Genomic DNA, 14,524 nt, shown 5'->3' with positions numbered 1-14,524 from the left:
TAAGGTTAACAATGGCAAACAAGAAACATCCCTCAGATATCCAATGTCCTCACATATTGAAAAATTACTTTTTCATTAATTGAAAGCAAAATACGCTTCCTAAATGGTACCAATTATACAAGCCTCATTCATTATCCCAACGACTTAAAACATTAAAATAAAAACAGTGATTAGAATATCTATACACCTCGGGGCGCCTGGGTGGTTCAGAGGGTTGAGCATCAGACTCTTGACTTTGACTTAGGTCATCATCCCAGGGTCTGGCATCCAGAGCTGCATAGTTGGGCGCTGGATGTGCAGCCTCCTTGGGATTCTGTCCCTCCCTCTGCCCCTCCCCCGCTTGCACTCTCTAAATACAACAAAAAGAAAAGAATATCCCATACTTCTCAAAAAAAAAAAAAAATCTTCAGATAATTCTGGAAGTCGCCCAAGAAAACGTGAAGCTGCAATACAACGAAGACTTAACGACCCAAGGCGATTCCCGGTGGCAACCACGCTTCTCCCCAAGTCCCGTACACTCAGCCTCCCGCTGAGCACCCTCTGCTCTGGGCCACGTCCCGCCTATCCCGCTGGATCTCCGCCACTAGCATAGACCCTGCCTGCCCTGCTCGGTCCATTATCCCGCGCCAAGTGAGGCCGCCGCGGCCGCCGTGGTCCCTCGAGACCCGCGCTCGCAGCCCGGTGTGTCCAGCCAACAGGGGATACACACACACTTGTCACCCTAAGGGGGACACATCGGCGCGTTCAGTGCAAGAGGCTCCAGGGCTCGGAGTCTCACCTGGAACTGCTCGAAACAGTCATGGCAGTTAGGGAAATACCAGCCAGCTCCCTCGGACCGGAAACACCCCCAAACCGAGAGGAGCAACCAACCTACTGGCGCGTGGGATGGAAGGAGGGGCGGGTCCGGAGGTTTGGGCGGAGCGGGGGGTGACCCCTCCCCAACAGCCCGGACGCTCCTCGCCTTCCAAGACCCCGCCCCAATGGGGCCACGTCCAGCACTGGCCTCGCCCCTCAGATGACGTGCCTTTCCCGCTCTTCGCACACCTTCCCTAAGCCCCGCCCCATGCTGGACACGTTTTACGCCGGCCTGGCCCCTTGGCAAACGTTTCTTCCCCGCTCTTTCTCCCTAGGCCCCGCCCCACGCTGGCTACGTCCTACACCCGCCACCCAGTTCCCCTACGGTACCCTCCCTGCTTACCTTCCCTGCGACCCGCCCAACGCTGGCCACGTCGGTGGCCGGCGTCGCCCCGCTGCTGACGCCCCGTCCCCGCTCAACTTCACAAGGCCGCGCCCCACGCTGGACAGGTCCTAGACACGCCCCGCCCCTCCGCTGACGCCCCGGTTCCTCTAACCCTCCCTTAAGCCCCTCCTCGCTCTGCCCACCTCTTGCATTGGCTCCGCCCCTCCGCTTAGGTCCCCTTCTGGTCTCTGTTCAACCTCCTTAGTCCCCGCCTCACGCTGCTCACGTCCTCGCCGGCCCTACCCCTCGGCTTTTGTCCCGTTCCCGCTCACCCTCCCTATGCCCCGCCCCACGTTCGTCACGTCCTACAGCAGCCCCGCCCCTCAGTGGACGTCTCCGTCCCCTCCCTCTGCTCACCTCCTTAGGCCCTGTCCCGCGCTAGCCACGCCCCAAGATGGCCCCTTCCTTTAGCTGACGCCCATCCCGGTCTTTGCCCACCTTCCTAAGTCACGCCCCACGCTGGTTACGCCCTGACCGGCCCGCCCCTCCGCTGAAGTCTCCTCCTGGTCTCTGCTCACCCTCCCTAGTCCCCGCCCACGCCATGTCCTCCCTCGGACCTGGGTTCTTGCTCTACACGTTCCCCCCACGCCCTGCTACCCCCGGGGCCGCCGCCTCCGCCCCTGGCCCTGATACTGGCCTGACCCCATTCCTCTCCCAGACCCACCTCCGAGCCATTCTCATCCTCCTGCAGTGAGGCCCTGCCGTCGCCAGGCCTTCTATTCCCGGTCACCTTGTGGGTGAGGTCCCTGGGCCCCGGGCTGGGGGAGGGGACGACCCCGTTGTGTGACACCTCGTGCTGTACTGTCCCCAAACCTGTTCCCCCGGCCGTACCTGCCAGAGTGTGCCTACATTCCCGATATCCCACTGGAAAGTGAGCTGCTAGGACGTAGACGGCATCCGTTCCGTCGCCGAGTGCCGAGTGGGCGGCGACTTGAGGGAAGAAAGACCGGGAGGGAGACGCCGGGCGACCGCGAAGGGAGAGTGAGTAAAATGAGCAGCCTAGAGGATGCCACGTGGGGGGTCCTGTGCACTGGGGGAAACGGTCGTAGTGGACGGGAGTGCCCGGGCTCGACCCAGCGGGAGCAGCGGAGGGCTGGCAGAGGGGCGGGGGGGTGGGGTGGGTAGCAGGGGGCACATCCCAAATGCATTCCCTTTTAACCGTATTGTGTGAGGGTCATGCTAGAGGTCTCCGTGCTTTCCCAGCCTTCGTGACATTTTGAAAATATTGTTGGGTCCTAAGCAATTTTACACCAATTTCATGTGCACTCCGTGAGGATATTGATCATTTGTTATATTAACAGAACTAGTCTAACAGCTTCCCGTCGTTCTTGTCATCTTTTGACTGAGCTGGCTGTGAGCTAAGGTTTCCAACTGTATTTTCAAGTTCCCTGTGTCCTTTTTGTACAAATGTTCAGGGATGGTACAAGTTGTTCCCGGCCCCTCCCCGCCCCCCAGGACTTATAAAATTTATTGTCGTTTTTCAGTGTGCGCATCACCTTCTCAGCGGCTTCTAGTCCTGCAGCAGCCTTTCCAGGCAGGCCTAGAAAGCTTCCCTTGAGATTCCCATTTGGGGCAGTGGCATTTCCCAGACTCCTGAAGTAACCTAGGAAGTTCTGGATAGGAATTCAGTAGCATAGACACCGTCTCCAACCTTTCCAGGCAGACACTAGTGGCTCTTGGGTCCTCATGGCCACTTAGAATATTTCCAGAGTCAGGCAGAGCATAGGTGAAGTTCGCGGGGGTCCACAGTAACCACAGAAAGTGGTTCCTGGCATGACTTAGACTTTTTTCTTTTTTTTTTTTTCCGGTGGCTCTGAAGGGTCAAAATGCCCTGGCTGCTGTTTTCACTGTTCCCGTGGCCCACTGGAAAAAGAAGCTGAAATACAGGATGTAGGTTGTCTAATGGACCTGGAACGACGGAGTAAGTGAAAGGGAGTGAGTGAATATCCTATTTTGGTATTCAGTTTTTGCTATGGTACCATACATACAATATCCATTTTTTTCTTCAGATGTGTTTTTCATATGGTACGACTGCAGTGAGCTTGTTTCAGTATTTTTAGAATGGGAATACAAATACGAAATTTATGAGGCTTCTTTCAAGAAGTGATATCTATGAAGTGTGTACTATGTGTGAGATATGAAAGACCAACAGGCCAACAGTGAGGACAAAGTTTTTATGTTACACATAATGTGTCATGTGTCGTGGAAGCCTTATTAGATAATATTTATACCTTTTTTAGCATCATTCATTAGAAACAGTTACTTAGGGGCAGCAAGAACTCACTTTCATAGAGCTCATGGTTTTTGTCATCACTAGGTCAAATGATGCATGGAAACTATCAAACTTAATGTAAAAAAAGTACTCATGGGTTTTATTTCCTTATGATGTGGTTTCCAAATGGCACATTATATGTTTACTATAAGTTTTGTTTATATCAAGAAGGATGTTTTAGAATGATGATCATACTTATTTCTTATGTAATCCAACTCATATCCTAGTGAGAGGGAAAGCCGGTAAGATCAGATAATAAAAAAAGGGCCAGCTCAATGTCTGAGCCTGGATAGTCCCCTTGTATGCTTTTGGCTTCTGCAGCCTTGCTTGTCTCTTGCATCAGCCAGCAGCCAGGAATCAGAAGCTTGACTATACTAGTCCCGTCCAATCTGGAAGCAGATATGTATAAAAGATCAGTAGGACCCAAGCCGGGTACTCAGCCTTTGGAGGTGGTACCACTGGGCCAGCACCGGTGTGAAATAAACAGTCTCCTCTGATTCCCTGAGTGCATGTCACTTGTCTCTTCCTGGGTGGCGAGTATTTGCTGTAACATTTTTGGTGCATTGGCCAGGAAGCCGACAGCCATACTGGCCCCTTCAGTCACCATTGTGGGAAGCCAGTGGAGAGGCCACTCATCGTGGACCCCTGTGATGGAAAGGAAGGCACACTGCTGGGGATTTCACTGGACCCCAACCCCCGCCGGGCCTGACAATAGTTGGCCATCACTTCGCTTGAATGGAATCCTGGAGGAATCAGAAAATTCTGCCAGGATGGGACATGGATTGGGTAAATGTCCCCAGGGACCCAGGACCAAATTCAGCCCCGCCCTAGAGGCAGAGGGGGAGCTTGATCACCTCCCAGGCTACACACTTGCCACATAGGACAGGGAAGTCCTGGGTGTAAGTCTGCGATCTGTCTGAATGTATGTGTGAGTGCCTGTGCTCCACGGTCTCAACTACGGAGCCTGAGTGGGTCCTACACTGCAATTCCATGATGACCTCATATGACTCAAGGCAGAATCAGGTCCACAGAGGCCTGATCCGAGTCAGGGGTTTATATTGACCTGCCTGCCAATGCTAAGAAGTGTCTAAATCCCCATGAGGGGAGCGGCCAGGTAGATGAAGCAACCTCTTCCCTCGTGTGTGTCCTGTGACACCATACATTGGGAGTTACCCATCTAGGATACCAGGACAGATGGGGAGAAAATTTCAAAACCAACTGTTTTGGAGTGTATGATTAAGAATTTTTTTTCTTATCATTTTACTTGATTTATTTTTTAAATTTACATCCAAATTAGTATATAGTGCAACAATGATTTTAAGAGTAGATTCCTTAATGCCCCTTACCCATTTAGCTCATTCCCCTTCCCACAACCCCTCCAGTAACCCTCTGTTTGCTCTCTCTTTTTAAAAGTCTCTTATGTTTTGTGCCCCTCCCTGTTTTTATGTTATTTTTGCTTCCCTTTTCTTATGTTCATCTTGTTTTGTATCTTAAAGTCCTCATGAGTGAAATCATATATATGTGTTTCTCTGACTGACTAATTTCGCTTAGCATAACACCCTCTAGTTCCATCCATGTAGTAGCAAATGGCAAGATTTCATTCTTTTTGATTGCTGAGTAATACTTCATTGTATATATATACCACATCTTCTTTGTCCATTCATCCATCAATGGACATTTGGGCTCTTTCCATACTTTTGCTATTGTCGATAGTGCTGCTATAAACATTGGGGTGCATGTGCCCCTTCGAAACAGCATACCTGTATCCCTTGGATAAATACCTAGTAGTGCAATTGCTAGGTCATAGGGTAGTTCTATTTTTAATTTTTTGAGGAACCTCCATACTGTTTTCCAGAGTGGCTGCACCAGTTTGCATTCCTACCAGCAGTGCAAAAGAGATCCTCTTTCTCTGCATCTTCACCAACATCTGTTGTTGCCTGAGTTGTTAATGTTAGTCATTCTGACAAGTGTAAGGTGGTATCTCCTTGTGGTTTTGATTTGTATTTCCCTGCTGATGAGTGATGTTGAGCATTTTTCATGTGTCAGTTGGCCATTTGGATGTCTTCTTTGGAGAAATGTCTATTCATGTCTTTTGCCCATTTCTTCCCAGATTATTTGTTTTTTTGGGTGTTGAGTTTGATAAGTTCTTTATAGATTTTGGATACTAACCCTTTATCTGATATGTCGTTTGCAAATATCTTCTCCCATTCCATTGGTTGCCTTTTAGTTTTGCTGATTGTTTCCTTCGCTGTGCAGAAGCCTTTTATTTTGATGAGGTCCCAATAGTTCACTTTTCCTTTTGTTTCCCTTGCCTTTGGAGACATGTTGAGTAAGAAGTTGCTGCAGCCAAGGTCAAAGAGATTTTTTTGCCTGCTTTCTCCTTGAGGATTTTGATGGCTTCCTGTCTTACGTTTAGGTCTTTCATCCATTTTGACTTTATTTTTGTGTATGGTGTAAGAAAGTGGTCCAGGTTCATTCTTCTGCATGTCGCTGTCCAGTTTTCCCTTCACCACTTGCTGAAGAGACTGTCTTTATTCCATTGGATATTCTTTCCTGCTTTGTCAAAGATTAGTTGGCTATATATTTATGGGTCCATTTCAGGGTTCTCTATTCTGTTCCATTGATCTGAGTGTCTGTTTTTGTGCCAGTGGCTAAGAATTTTAAAAAGGTGGGGAACACCTGAGTGGCTCAGTCAGTTAAGCATCCGACTTCGGCTCAGGTCATGATGTCATGGTTCATGAAGTTGAGCCCTGCATCGGGCTTTGTGCTGACAGCTTAGAGCCTGGAGCCTGCTTCAGATTCTGTCTCTTCCTTTCTCTTTGCTCCTCCCCTGCTTGTGCTCTCTTTCTCTCTCTCTCAAAAATGAACATGAAAAAAAAAAAAGAATTTTTAAAAGGGATTTTCAGGGGACTATGGGGTCAGATTGACCCCTGGGAATTATGCACCTTCTCTGAATTAGAATGGCCTACGTTTGGTGTAGGCTGGCCTGCTGAGGACACCCTAGATGTCCCCACAGTCCAAGCTGTTTTTAAAGTAATTACTGGAGACCCCGGCCACCTGGATCAATTCTCATACATTGATCAGTGGTTGGAAATAGCCTAAGCCCAAGGAGGGTCCAGTTCTGCCTTAATAGTAATAGACAATGTAAAGTCTTGTGGCACAGCCTAAGAAGAAGACCTCACAGCAGAAAAAACCGCCCCCATCCTCCAAAAAAATTCAGAAGAAGTCCTTCCATTTCCATCACCAAATGCCCCAAGCGGCCCATCAATGGAGGGAGGGGACCCTTACCTGCCTGACAGTCCACCCCTGTCGGTCACACCTTCGCTAGCAGCCAGTCTGCCCTAACCAGGGACACTTGAACCGGTAGGAAGGTGCCTTAGATTTGCAGCTCAAGGTACAAGGCCCCCAAGGTCACTGCAGATGCCATTGTGGGAGACTAGGGGTCTCCATAGAATAGGCCCCAGTGGGACCCTACAAGAGGGGGATTGGTTTTCTACTGCCAACTGTTCTCCACTACTGACCTCCTCAACTGGAAACACCACACCCGCCCTACTCTGCACGGCTGCAGGCAATGATAGATCTCTTAGAATCCATATTCCAGACTCACCGCCCTGCCTGGGTTGATTGTAAGCAGCTTCTGTTCACCTTTTTCGATGCAGAAGAGCACTGATGAATTCTCACCAAAGTCAGAAAATGTATACAGACTCAGGCACCAGATGGGCAACTAGACATTGATGCTTGGACACGGGAGCCTATATGCCCAAAGAGGAGCCCCGCTAGGACCCCAACACAGAAGCGGGAAGGGCCAGGTTAGAAAGATACCAACTCCCCTTCCTCCAAGGGGTAAAAAAAGCAGGGGCCAAAAAGCCACCGATATTGCAAAGGTATCTGAAGTCCTACAAAAGCCAGAAGAGAGCCCAGGTGACTTCTATGAAAGATTATGTGAAGCCTTTAGAGTTTACACTCCATTCAACCCAGAAGCCCTGGAAAACCAGCACATGGGCAATGCTGCCTTCGTGGGACAGACCCAAAGTGACATTAGACAGAAGCTCCAAAAATTGGAAGAATTCGCTGGACAGAATGTGATGAAACTATTGGAAATCGCCAACAAGGTTTTTGTAAATTGGAATTGAGCTGCCAGAAAGGAGACAGACTGAAGAATGAAACAAAAGGCAGTTCTCCTGGCTGGGGCCTTGGGGCGACTGTCCCCTCCAGAAGGGCCCCCATGGAAACCACGTGGGATTCAAGAACAAAAAAGAAGGTTGCCAGGACAGGATCAGTGTTCCTACTGCAGAGAATTTAGACACTGGAAAAATGAGTGCCCCAATCTCCAAATGAGAAAACCAAAAACTTCCGCTCCACCCAACTGCTACCAACCAGAACCACCTGAGGCTGACCTGATAGGACTGGCAGGTGTGGACTCTGATTAGGAAAGACTGGGCTCTATCCAACTGGGCCCTCATGAGCCCATGGTCAAAATGAAGGTAGGGGGCCAGGCAATAGACTTAATAGTCAACACTGGGGCCAAACACTCTGTGGTGACACACAAGGTGGCACCTCTATCAGGTCTAGAAGTCATCATTGCAGGAGCCACTGGGATGCAAACCCAAAGGCCATTTTGTGTTCCCAGACAATGCCAGCTGGTGGGGCTTACCAAGTAGTTAATGAATTCCTATATTTACCTGACTGCTCGGACTCACTGTTAGGTAGAGACCTCCTAGCCAAGCTGGGTGCAGAAATAGCCTTCACTTCAGATGGACAGATGCAATTGCGCCTAAATAAAAAGGCCCAACCCACGATTTTGTCCCTGACAATACCACGGGAAGAGGAATGGAGATTATATACTTCCCCTCCCGGTGAGCCAACTGTGGCCCCCGAGCTAGAAGCTGAATTCCCTTCAGTTTGGGCAGAAGGAAACCCCCCTGGTCTGGCAAAAAACCACCCCCCAATATTAATTGACCTAAAACCTGGGGCTCAACCTGTTAAAATATGCCAATATATGGTCCCATGGGAGGCATGCCTGGGGATCCAGATACACTTGGACAGACTACTCAAATGGGGACTTCTAAAACGATGCAAGTCCCCATGGAATACTCCTTGCTGCCTGTGAAAAACCCTGGGACAGATGATTACTGCCCTTACAGGACCTAAGAGCCATTAATGAAGCAGTCATCATGCAGCATTCAGCATTGCCTAACCTATACACTCTACTAGGACTCATACTCTCTGAAGCAGGATGGTTCACATGTCTGGATTTAAAGGATGCCTTCTTCTGTCTCCAGCTAGTGCCTAATAGCCAACCCTTATTTGCCTTTGAATGGGAAAACCCTACCACAGGGGCAAAGGAACAATTCACTTGGACCAGACTGCCACAAGAATTCAAAAATTCACCAACCTTATTCAATGAGGTGCTGGCATCTGACTTAGCCAGTTTTCTGGGACAGGACCTAAGATGTGTCCTTCTCCAATATGTGGATGATTTCCTGCTGGCCAGTCCCATGCAGACCCAGTGCTGGGAGGGAACCAGAGCCCTACTCAGGCTACTAGCAGAGGTGGGATACTGGGTGTCAAAGAAAGAGGCACAGATTTGCCAAGGAAGTTAAATACTGGGCTTCAGAATTACCCAAGACAAACAGATGCTGGGAGACAAAGGGAAACTGGCAGTTTGTGCCATTTCAGTTTCCACTACCCACCGGCAGGTCTGAGAGTTTCTGGGAGTAGCAGGATTCTGACAGATATGGATCGCAGTGTTCTTGGTGTTGGCCACACCTCTTTATAACGCACTAAAGGAGGAAGAAAGGGCACCCCTTTTCTGGGGTGCTAACCGAGAAAAGGCATTTGAAACCATAAAGACAAAACTCACAGAGGCACTGGCCTTGGGACTCCCAGATGTATCATGAGATTTCAACCTGTTCATACATGAGAGCAATGGGGTGGCCCTGGAGGTTCTTACCCAGGAATTTGGACCTTGGCAAAGACCAGCGGCATACCTTTTAAAGCAATTTGACTCAGTTGCGGCAGGATGGCCCCCTGAGGGCCCTGGCAATCACCACACTTTTAATCAAGGAAGCAGACAAACTCACGTTGGGGCAAAACCTAAACATTAGGGTTCCCCCATTCTGTTATTACCTTGATGGATGCCAGAGGGCAACACTGGCTAACTCATGCTCAGATGACACAATATCAGGACTACTATGTGAAAACCCATGAATAAGATTGGAAGCATAAAAACTCTAAATCCTACTGCTTTCTTGCCTGCAGGGGTGTGGCCCCCAGAGCATGATTGTGTAGGGATACTTGATGAAGTCTGTTCTAGTCGACCTGACCTATCAGACAAGCCCTTACAAAATCCAGACCTCATGCTCTACACTGATAGCAGCAGCTTCATGAACGATGGCAAGAGATATGCTGGTTATGCAGTAGTCTCTGATTTTGATGTCATAGAAGCAAAGGTCCTTCCACATGCATGATCAGCCCAAAGAGCGGAACTGTGGGCCCTAATGAGAGCGCTAGAACTCAGTAAAGACAAAAGAGCCAACATGTACACTGACTCACGCTTTGCCTTCACCATTGTACATATACATGGGGCTCTATATAAGGAGAGAGGACTTTTGACTGCAGGGGGAAAAGAAAAAATCGAGAAGAATCCTAAAACTATTAAGGGCAGTCTGGGAACTGAGGGGGGTAACAGTCATCCACTGCAAGGGGCACCAAAGAGGAAAAGACTCAGTGTTGGAAGGTAACCGATGGGCAGACACCGTAGCTAAACAAACAGCCAGAACAAACAACATCCTCAAAAATCATGCTGGCTCTGGAACTGCCAACTTCCCCAAGGTACACAACCCAAGAAACAAAATGGGTACAACAGGAAAAGGGAAGCAGACAAAAGAAGGATGGTGGGTACTTCCAGATCAAAGAGTCTATATACTGGAACAGCTAGCCCACCAGGTGATTCTCCCAACAGCATGAGCTCACCCACCTAGGAAAAACTGCCCTTGAAACCTTAGTAAGTTGTTACTATGTAATTGCTTGGTTCCCATCCCTCTGTGCCTTGATCTTTTAATGCTGCCTCCTCTGTGCTCAAAATAATGCCAAATAAGGCGCCCTTGGCCCATGGGGATCTAAATGCTATGGTTAGGCACCTTTCGAAGATTTGGAGGTAGACTTTACCAAAATAAGACCCAGTGGAGGATACAAATTTCTTCTGGATCTGCACGTTTTTTGGCTAGGTTGAGGCCTACCCCACATGCACCAAAAAGGCAAGAGAAGTAACTAAGGCTCTGCCAAGAGATATCATCCCCAGACATGGAATGCCATTAACCATAGACTCAGACAGTGGCCTGGCTTTTGTGGCTGAGGTGGTGCAAAAAGTAGCCAAAACCATAGGCATCCAATGGAACTTACACGCAGCCTACGAATCCCAGAGTTCAGGGAAGGTGGAACGTATGAACTGGACCCTTAAGTCAGCCATGGCAAAACTATGTCAGGAAACTAACTTGTCCTGGCCAGATATACTACCTCTACCTCTTCTCCAAGTATGCTGCACACCCCAGACAAAAATAGGATTATCCCCATTTGAGATCCTATATGGAAGGTCCCCTCCACTAGTCAAATTCAGGGGAGACCTGACACAGCTAGGGAATTTGGAAATACAAAAACAACTACAAGGATTAGGGAAAACTATATTTGAGATACATAGATGGGTGACAGGATACCCATTTCTCTAGGAATAATTGTACACCCCCACAAACCTGGGATCAGGTTTGGATAAAAGATTGGAAAAAGGAACCACTCAAACCTACCTGGAAGGGACCCTATTTAGTTGTGCTAACCACACCCAGCCCTCAAGGTTGCAGGACTAACCACCTGGATCCACCATTCTCAAGTAAAGGCAGGCCATCTGTCACCTGACAACCACTTGGAATGGAAAGTAACTGCTAACCAGAATAATCCTCTACGGATCACCCTTAAGGAAAGAGCAGATGATACGCAGCCTGCAGCCAACACGTAAGAACTCTCTGTAACCAGAAGCTTGAGGAAACCACCAAATGACTTAAATGAACTATAGCAAATTGTTCTCTTGAATTTCAATGTCATCCCCTATCTATTTCTCTTTCCATACTTTTTATACTCTTTGCTGTATGGCTTACCCAAGTTTCTTCTGCAGATTTGCGTCTCAGTCACAAACTCTCATTAGCCTCCTTCTACTTACTAATGTCAGGATCTCTTATGCTCCTTAGATTTATATGATCTGAGTTGTGATTGATGTCCTCCACTGCATGTTGTTCTCTGTCTTTATTACCTGTCTCCTACCCCTGGATGGAATTGCCCTATCTCCTGTCCTTGTTGCACATATTCCTGTTCCTAACCTGCTCAAAAGGAGTCTTCTCACTCACACCATGCAAATGCATGATTTATCATTTCCCCCTTGTCCCTCAAGGCCTGAGGAGCCACTCTGTGCTCCCCACCACTGGACCCCATCTACTGTCTTCATGAGGGACAAACTTATGTTACAGGCGCACAAGGTTGCACTGCCTGCTACCCCATTCGGCCTCCTAAAGAGACCATTCCTCCCCCTGTGCCCTTCCTGACTCTTGCTCCAACCCCTCCCCTTGTACCAATTCCTTCCCCTGCTCCTCTGGTCCACATAGGTAAAACAACACTACCACCATGCCCCTGTGCCACCGTGTACACCTGCATGCTGAAAAGATGTTTCAATACCAGCAGAGTCACTCCTTGTACCAGAAATGGGACAACTTATTGGACAGGAAAAATGAAAATAAAACGTTATTGGGGGACCTGCCCTGATGTTCCTCATGCCTGTTGTGTCACTTCTGACCTAACCCTTCAACCTCTGGTGTAACATAAATCAGGTAGACCACCTGTCTTAGATCCCTGTCTGGACCAAGTGTTAAATGCAATTCATCACCTCCTCAATGATATCAATCCCAGCCTGGCCAGAGCCTGCTGGCTCTGCTTGTCCACAGGACACCCGCTATGCAGCTACTCTGATAACATAGGCAACTGTGTTACCCTGTTAACTGAAGACCCAGACCCCCACATGGTGAGACCTGTACTAACTGGAGTCTAACTGTCCCAAATGGCTCCCAGGTGCCTGGCAAACACAATGGGAACAGAGCCAGTTGGCAATCTGACCACTGGCCAGTGCAATCAAACTCTTGACAGTCAGGAACTCACTCATTTTCCCACAACCCATTCCTGGTGTCAACCCTTCCCAGGGCTTCTCTTTGTATGTGGGACAGATGCCTACCTATGTCTACTGGTAGATTGGGTGGGCATCTGTACATGGCCTTCCTCACTCCTCAGAAAAACATTTTTCCCAACAATCGGTCTCTTATAGTACCCTTGGCAGCATATACTCAATCAAAAAGAGCCATTCAAGTCATACCCCTGCTGATTGCTTTAGGAATAACGGCAGGGATGGGCACTGGAATAGGGGGAATAGTCTCCTCAACCACTTATTGTCATAAATTATCTAAGGACCTAACAGATGACATAGAATGGGTTATCAAATCTCGGGTGGTTTTACAAGACCAAATAAACTCCCTAGCAGCAGTAGTCTTGAAGAACAGAAGAGGGCTGGACCTGCTAACTGCCGAAAGGGGAGGATTATGTCTCTTCCTAAATGAAGAATGTTGCTTCTGTGTCAACCAATCAGGGGTAGTTGGAGATACGGTCCAGCAGCTAAGGGAGTGAATCAACAAACGGAGGCAGGAATTAGCAGACTCATGGAACTCTTGGAGTAACATATGGAATTAGGCATCCTGGCTCCTCACTTTAGCTGGTCTTCTCCTAATGCTTTTCATAGCCCTCCTGTTTGATCCTTGTATTCTTAATATGCTAACCAGGTTTGTTTCCTTTCGCCTAGAAGCTGTCAAACTCCAGATGATGGTTTAGTTGGACCATTCTAGCTGTCACTACTCTCCTTCGGATGGCAAAGAATCCTAGCTGTCACATTCCTCTCTTCGACATCCCTGTCCAGCAGGAAGAAGCCAGAATGGTCTTCGCTCCTCCTCCTGTGGCAGCAAAGGGTTTCCTACCCCCACAAAATGATTTTCTCCAAGTCTGCTACAGCAGCTTAAGAATCAAGAGGCGGGAATGAGAAGGAAAGCTGGTAAGAGCATATTAAAAAAAAAAAAAATGGCCAGCTAGATGTCTTGCATGCTTTTGTCTTCCAGGAACCAGAATCTTCACTATCCTAGTCCCGCCCAACCTGGAAGCACATATGTATAAAGGATCAGTAAAACATGAGCTGGGTGCTCAGCTTTTGAAGGTGACTCGGTGGGGCCAGCACTGGTGCAAAAGTCTTTTCTGATTCCCCCAGTGCACGCTGCTTGTCTCTTCCTGGGCGCCGAGTGTTTGCTGTAACACTAGGAGCGAAATTCATTTTACTTCTCTCTTATAAAAATGTTAGATTACTATTTGTATGTGTTGATTTTTCCAAAATGCTAAAAATAGAAATTCACTAAATAGGATAGGGCATGAATTCATCTGAAAACAATCTGTCATTCAGAGACAATTCTTATTTTGGTTTGTGCATGTGTTTTCCAGGGAAGCTGGACTTAGGATCCATTTCTGCCTGTCTCCAAAGCCCTGCCTATACCAAACATCAGGCCACAGCCCTGTCTCCGTGCTGACTGCCTTTCTGCACTTCCTGCCAGCCACCCTCATGTCTGGGCTTCTGGGTTTGTGTTCTTTGTCTGGGGCTGTTGATGGACCACCAGGAGGTCCCTGGGTATCCTGTCAGTGTTTCCCAGCCACTAGAGGATGACTTGGGATGGCATCCCAGGTTCTGACACGTACTTAGAAAATTCTGCACAGGCACCAGCAGGTAGACACCAATGTGGAAATGAATTCTTTCCAGCCCAATGGCCAAGAAAGATTTTTTTTTTTAATTTTTAATGTTCATTTTTGAGCGTGAGAGACAGAGCATGAGTGTGGAAGGGGCAGAGAGAGAGAGAGAGACAGAATCCGAAGCAGGTCCAGGCTCT

At 48.4% G+C, this 14,524-nt stretch overlaps 1 protein-coding gene and 1 long non-coding RNA gene across 15 annotated transcripts in view; one reads left to right on the top strand and one right to left on the bottom strand.

Annotated features, from left to right (window-relative positions):
- The window catches only part of LOC105259656 (zinc finger protein 501-like), an 18,467-nt gene extending 16,256 nt beyond the window's left edge, over positions 1–2,211 (bottom strand). For 6 of the 13 annotated variants that reach the window (XM_045055152.1, XM_045055156.1, XM_045055148.1 and 3 more), the window contains exon 1: positions 2,072–2,210. The gene's annotated coding sequence lies outside the window, so the exon portion shown is untranslated. Of the gene's footprint in view, positions 1–778; positions 1,152–1,198; positions 1,327–1,383; positions 1,501–2,071 lie in introns of those variants that run through there. The other 7 variants (XM_023252259.2, XM_045055153.1, XM_045055151.1 and 4 more) reach the window with 7 other exon arrangements.
- On the top strand, positions 2,083–14,524 carry LOC102901281. Of its 2 annotated transcripts, XR_002741549.2 has the most exons (4): positions 2,083–2,221; positions 3,060–3,161; positions 13,402–13,647; positions 14,085–14,524. It is a non-coding gene; the product is annotated as an uncharacterized LOC102901281 (long non-coding RNA). The 2 variants fall into 2 exon arrangements; XR_002741553.2 differs by lacking the exon at positions 13,402–13,647.

The sequence above is a fragment of the Felis catus genome, chromosome B1, assembly GCF_018350175.1.
Source record: "Felis catus isolate Fca126 chromosome B1, F.catus_Fca126_mat1.0, whole genome shotgun sequence".
Classification (NCBI taxonomy): Eukaryota; Metazoa; Chordata; class Mammalia; order Carnivora; family Felidae; genus Felis; species Felis catus.
This window is presented reverse-complemented; position numbering and strand designations above follow the sequence as displayed.